Source organism: Macaca mulatta, chromosome 1 (assembly GCF_049350105.2).
Source record: "Macaca mulatta isolate MMU2019108-1 chromosome 1, T2T-MMU8v2.0, whole genome shotgun sequence".
Taxonomy (NCBI): Eukaryota; Metazoa; Chordata; class Mammalia; order Primates; family Cercopithecidae; genus Macaca; species Macaca mulatta.
Window position 1 is genome coordinate 120,998,858 of NC_133406.1, and position 5,323 is coordinate 121,004,180.

Consider the following 5,323-nt stretch of genomic DNA (forward strand, 5'->3'; position numbering starts at 1 on the left):
GTATACATATTACTATTGCAATGCTACTCCCAGATGAATATCATTTTTTTTTTTTTTTTTGAAGAGTCTCCCTCTCTGTTTGTTATTGAGTTTGACAAAGCAGGGGTTGGAAGGCTATAGCTTGTGGGCCAAATCTGGCCTGCTGCCTATTTTTGTAAATAAAGTTTTATTGGAATGCAGCCATACTTGTTATAGTATTGTTTATGACTGCTTTTATGCTATGCTGAAAGAGTTAAGTAGCTGGGAGAGAGACTGCACGGCCCACAATTCCTAAAATATTTGCTGTCTGGCCCTTTACTGAAAAATTTGCCCTGGTATAAAAGATTTGCCCATTTCCACTAGAGAATCAATGGTCAAATAGAAAGTATAGTCAGATTTCTTGATTTCTTTCCAAAGACCCAAACCACAGACTGACCTTCTCATTAAAAAGTTATTTTGTTTTGTCTTTAATATTTGTAATCTTCGTGATTCCTGCCTTTTGGCAGAAAATATCTGAAATATTTAATGGCTGCGATAGAAAGCAAAGAAGGATACATGTCTTGAAATCTTTAGCCCAATAACATACTTTAGAAACCAGAGGACAACTGCAGGCTCTGAATCTTCTTGGGGCCTGGTCTGAACTCAGGACCGTGGCCCGCCTCGGTTACTGACTTAAGGCAAAGGTCAAACTTTGGGGTAGGTTCGCGTTGACTCTAGACAGCCATCTGCAGAACACATAAAAAAATCAGGTAACTTATACTCTTGTATTATAAAATTTTAAAGTATTTATGTATTTTAAAAATCACAGATACAAGTCTCTAAAGCACGCATAAACAAACCCTTAGGATATTGTGATAATCTAAAAATATCCTGGGGGAAGATGAAGCAATATGTAAATATTCCGTTTTATTATCCTCTGAATAAAAACAGATATTTTTGTGGTACTTTCAGGACTTTGGGGTAGGTAAATAGATAAAGAATGAAGCCCAGAGATATTAAGTTCCTTACACAGGGCCATGTTATCCTTAGTTCCGCTAACCCAAGTCAGCCTCACTTGAAAGCCCATGTCTTAAACATTCTGCTTGCTCTATAGCCTTGCTTTCTAGGGGAGGGGAAGCTTGGTGCCTCTGTAAAGTTGGACTCATGAACTGGCTTTAGGATGCCCCTTGCAGCTGGGCTCATAAAGAGTCTTACAGGCTGGCTTCTGCAGATGCCTGTACCCTCAAGCCAAACACGAAGCTATTTTCTTGGCTCATCTCCCGGCCCTGGGTCTTTTTTCTGGTTTTGTTGGGATGCTGCTGAGTGAGAATTGCAGGATACCCAAGAATTTGCCAGAACTGAGGGTGCCTTCACACTTCTAGATCACCTTCTTTTTGGAGTACACGTGGTGTGGTCCAAGAGGAATGTGTTCGACAAAGATGAGGAGGGTCGTTGTGTTCACGCACTCATGAATATCAAAGAAGAGGCACCAACTAAGTCTTCTGGGAAAATTTCCAAACTGACAGTGCAGTGAAGGAACAGCTGCAATCCCCGCACCTCCCATTCTGCTCAGCCCAGCACAATAGATTTCACCGAGAGTCTGCTCAGAGACAAGCCTGTATGGAGTGTTGGGAGCCAGGGTATCTAGGACCTTGGCCTATCCCTGCCAGGGATGGGGTGTCAGATACAGCAATGAAGCCTGCAGTGGGAGGATCTGAGGCAACTCCAGGGCTGGCATTGGGCACCTGCAGAAAATATCCTGCTGTTGGCAGGGCCTGACCACCTGCTGTCCCTTTACTCACTCTAAGGCCCAAGACAGACACAGGTATCTCTTAAAGGCCCTTACAGCTCAAAGATTTAGAATCATCTCCTAATCCTTCATCTTGTAAAGAGGGATTGTCATTAGCTATGCGAGTGAATGGGCCTAGAATATCCAGATGAGTGCTCAGTGGAAACCACTTCACCCTCATAAAGCCATGTGAGAGAAGTAGCCCTACCTCCATTTTACAAAATAAAGTAACTCAGAGAGATGAACTGATAAGCCCTAATCATACAGTTTGTAAATGGCAGAGCAGGGAATCCACAGCTCTGGATGCCAAGTTTCTACAGTGAGCTCTGAGGGAGGCCTGACAGGGAAAGACAAGTTACAGAAGGGCAGGTGAGGGCCGGGCCTCCCATTCGGTTGTGTAGGCTGACCCCTGTACTAAAACCTTGTAGGGACTGAAATTCAGCCTGGGTTCTGCTCCCCATGCCATGAGCCCCAGCAAGGTACTGAGCTCTCCAAGGAAGACTCTTTCTAATATGCCCAGAAGAACACTGGGGTCTAGTGCTGCCCTGCTTGTGGGTGTGCAGGTAGTGAAGTCAGGGTGGGGAGGGATAGCAGATCCACTTCGACCTGGATGATGCTGGCAGGGTTATGGACTGACCTTATGATTACCCCCTTCATACTGTAGGTTTTGCTGTTGTTGCTTTGAGTGTTCTCCTTACCTTTTCAACCACTCCTCTTCATCATTGAACACCTTTATGAGGTCATCTAGCAGGACATTTACCCAGCAAATGTTTTTTCCAAGACCAGGGCAGGAGATGAAGAAAGGGGGAAGATGAGAGACAAGAGCATATCGATGCTTTAAATTAAATTTATCTCCTAATTTGGCTCATAATTTAATTAATCCTAATTTAATTAAATATCTCCTAATTTAAAAAGCATACCAATGTCTCAATTTGGAACATTTAAAAAATTGTTGCAAACAAAATGTAAAATTAGCCCATTTCCAAAGATCATGACAGAATGGAGTTTTGGGAAAGAGTAACAAGCACATATTTCGAATATTGTGGGCCCAAGAATAAGCTTGCACTCTAATTGAAGACAGAACAATTAGTGACAGACGTGCTCCAATTCATCAGATTGGTCAAAATCATAAAACTCTCATCGACATGGGGTACAAATGCAGTTTATATCTCTGTTTTTTCAAGTCCTTCCCCTCCTACCTAGTGAATAGTAAACCCAAGGTCCTCTTCTTTGCCTCCATCCTTAGTCTGAATTGTCTGTGAATTCAGGGACTTACAGTTTCAAGATATAAGACCTGGAGTCTGACCGGTAGACTAAACATCCACTCCAGGCCCCCTGCCAACCCCGAGGAAGAAGCCTGGAGGTAGAGGGAGGAGAAATGACCAACTCAGGCCGGAGGCCATGGTGAGGCCCGCGGGTAGGGGGCTCAGAGCCTGGCACACGAATAGCACTTTATTTTCTGAATAAATAACTCTGATTACTACTTGGTTCATCTCTGGGAACACTGAGTTTGCTATTGAGTTGCTCCATCAAACTCTTGGTCCACAGGTCAGTCTCTAGCTTCAATATCTCACCTCACGATCCACTTCTTTCGCTGAAGTCAGGAGGGACAGCAATTAACTCCTGCGCTGCAGTGTCCCCAGGGCCAGGTGCCACTTGAGAGACCCCAGGCTGGAGCGAGAACGTGAGGGCCCTGTGCTCCGGAGCAGGGCGGAGGGATAGCGACCTGGGGCATCCGCTGCTTGCAGGCCCGGTTAGGGCGGTTGCCAGCCACCGGGGAGAGGCGCTGGCAAGAGCCAGAGAGGATCCCCCGCAAGAAATATATCGCGTGCTGACACTTTTACGACCCGGGCCGGCTTACAGTACACAGGCCGGTGCACAGCTCCGCTTTCCCCTGCCCAGCTTGACATCACATGCTCACCCGGGGGCTGCCACTTGGAGTCAGGAAAGCCCATATATTTTCCCTCCTCAGATAGGCCTAGTGGTTCTCGTCAGGTGCAGAAAGCCAATAAATCACCAGCGAAGTCTCCGTGTATCTATCAGTCAGGAGTTTGTCATCCTCCAGCCTTGATCCACATGAAAGCCGGGAGCAGGAGGGGCGGGGGACGGGGAGAGGGGCGCGCGGGGGTGGGGCGCGGTCGGGCCTCAGACACCTGGCGGGGAGCTGGCGGGAGGGCTCGGGGAATCTGCGAATGTTCACAGCTCCAAGGGACCGCGGGGGAAATTTACACCTCCTCCCCCTCCTGCTTGTGCTTCCTTTCGCTTTGAAGTTCTGTGGCTCCGCACTGGAGTTCGGGAGGCAAGTCCTCCAGCCTGGGGTTTTTAATATTCACATCACGTCCTCTTTGCAGCTACTTTGGGAGGAATGAAAGCTACAAAGGACGTTTGGGTGACCTCCCCACAACACAAGGTGGGGTGCGCGGCTTCAGACCACACTGCCCTGTCTCCAGTCGCCATGGGTGACCAAATAGTTGAAACACGACTGGGGACTTGGGTGCCAGTCCTTCTAGGCAGAAGGGGCCCTCTTGGGTAACTCTCTTTTCAGTCCTTAGTGTCTTCCAGATAGCAGTACAGTATCTGTGGAATCCGATGGACCTTGATTTGAATCCCACCACTGCTACGTTCACCTTTTGGACTTTAATACATTTACTTACACTCTTCATTTTCAATTTCCCCATGTCTAAATGGGAATACAAGCCTCTAGTGCACAGAATTAGTGTGGGAATTAAATGAGGCAATATGTAGCAATTGCTCAGCACTGCATTTCATGTAGTAAAACCATGGAAAGGAGATAGTTGCATTTTAATTATTTTCCTGATCTATGAAATGTTGGTTTGGGACTAAGGCCATTCTAACTTTCAGCTGCTCGCCCTGAGCCAATAGTGCAGCTTGGGCACTGGGTGCTACCGTTGCATGGCTCCCACTCTGCCAGGAAGGCCTGACCTCATGCTGCCATTTACCATGAGGCTCCTGAGCATCATAGGTCAGCGAGGTCTGGCTCTGCTTTTGATGAGTGCCTTTCTTTGGAGCCATTTGGGGAGCCTCTTTCGATGTCCTGGTCACATCTGCATGAGAAACACTACAGGTCATTGAATAGGAGACCCCATGTCTCACAATGAGAACCTGAGTCTTCAAAGATAACAAGGGAAGGGCTCTTGATCACATGGTCAGCTGTGCACCTGGGACTGGAACTCAGTGGCCTTTTCCCATCCTGCAGCCACACCAACATGTACAGGTGTTACTGGAAAGGGCTCCCCATCCAGATCCCAAGAGAGGGTTCTTGGATCTCAGGCAAGAAAGAATTCTGGGAGAGTCTACAGAGTAAAGTGAAAGCAAGTTTATTAGAGAAGAAACAAAAGAATGGCTACTCCATAGGCAGAGCAGCCCCCAGGATGGCAATATGCTAAACCAGGGGTGGATTATTCATGAATTTTCTGGGAAAGGGAAGGGGAATTCCTGGAACTGAAGTTTTCTCTTCCTTTTAGACCATACAGTGTAGCTTGTGGACATTGCAATGGCATTTGTAAACTGTCTTGACGCTCTAAGGAGTGTCTTCTTTCGCATGCTAATGCATTA

At 46.8% G+C, this 5,323-nt stretch overlaps 1 long non-coding RNA gene across 1 annotated transcript; it reads right to left on the reverse strand.

Moving 5' to 3' along the window:
- Positions 1-433: 433 nt before the first annotated feature.
- Positions 434-3,993, reverse strand: LOC107000436 (uncharacterized). Its single transcript, XR_001447558.3, has 3 exons — positions 3,322-3,993; positions 2,446-2,491; positions 434-704 (listed from the first exon to the last, which is right to left on the reverse strand). It is a non-coding gene; the product is annotated as an uncharacterized LOC107000436 (long non-coding RNA).
- Between the last annotated feature and the right edge of the window lie 1,330 nt (positions 3,994-5,323).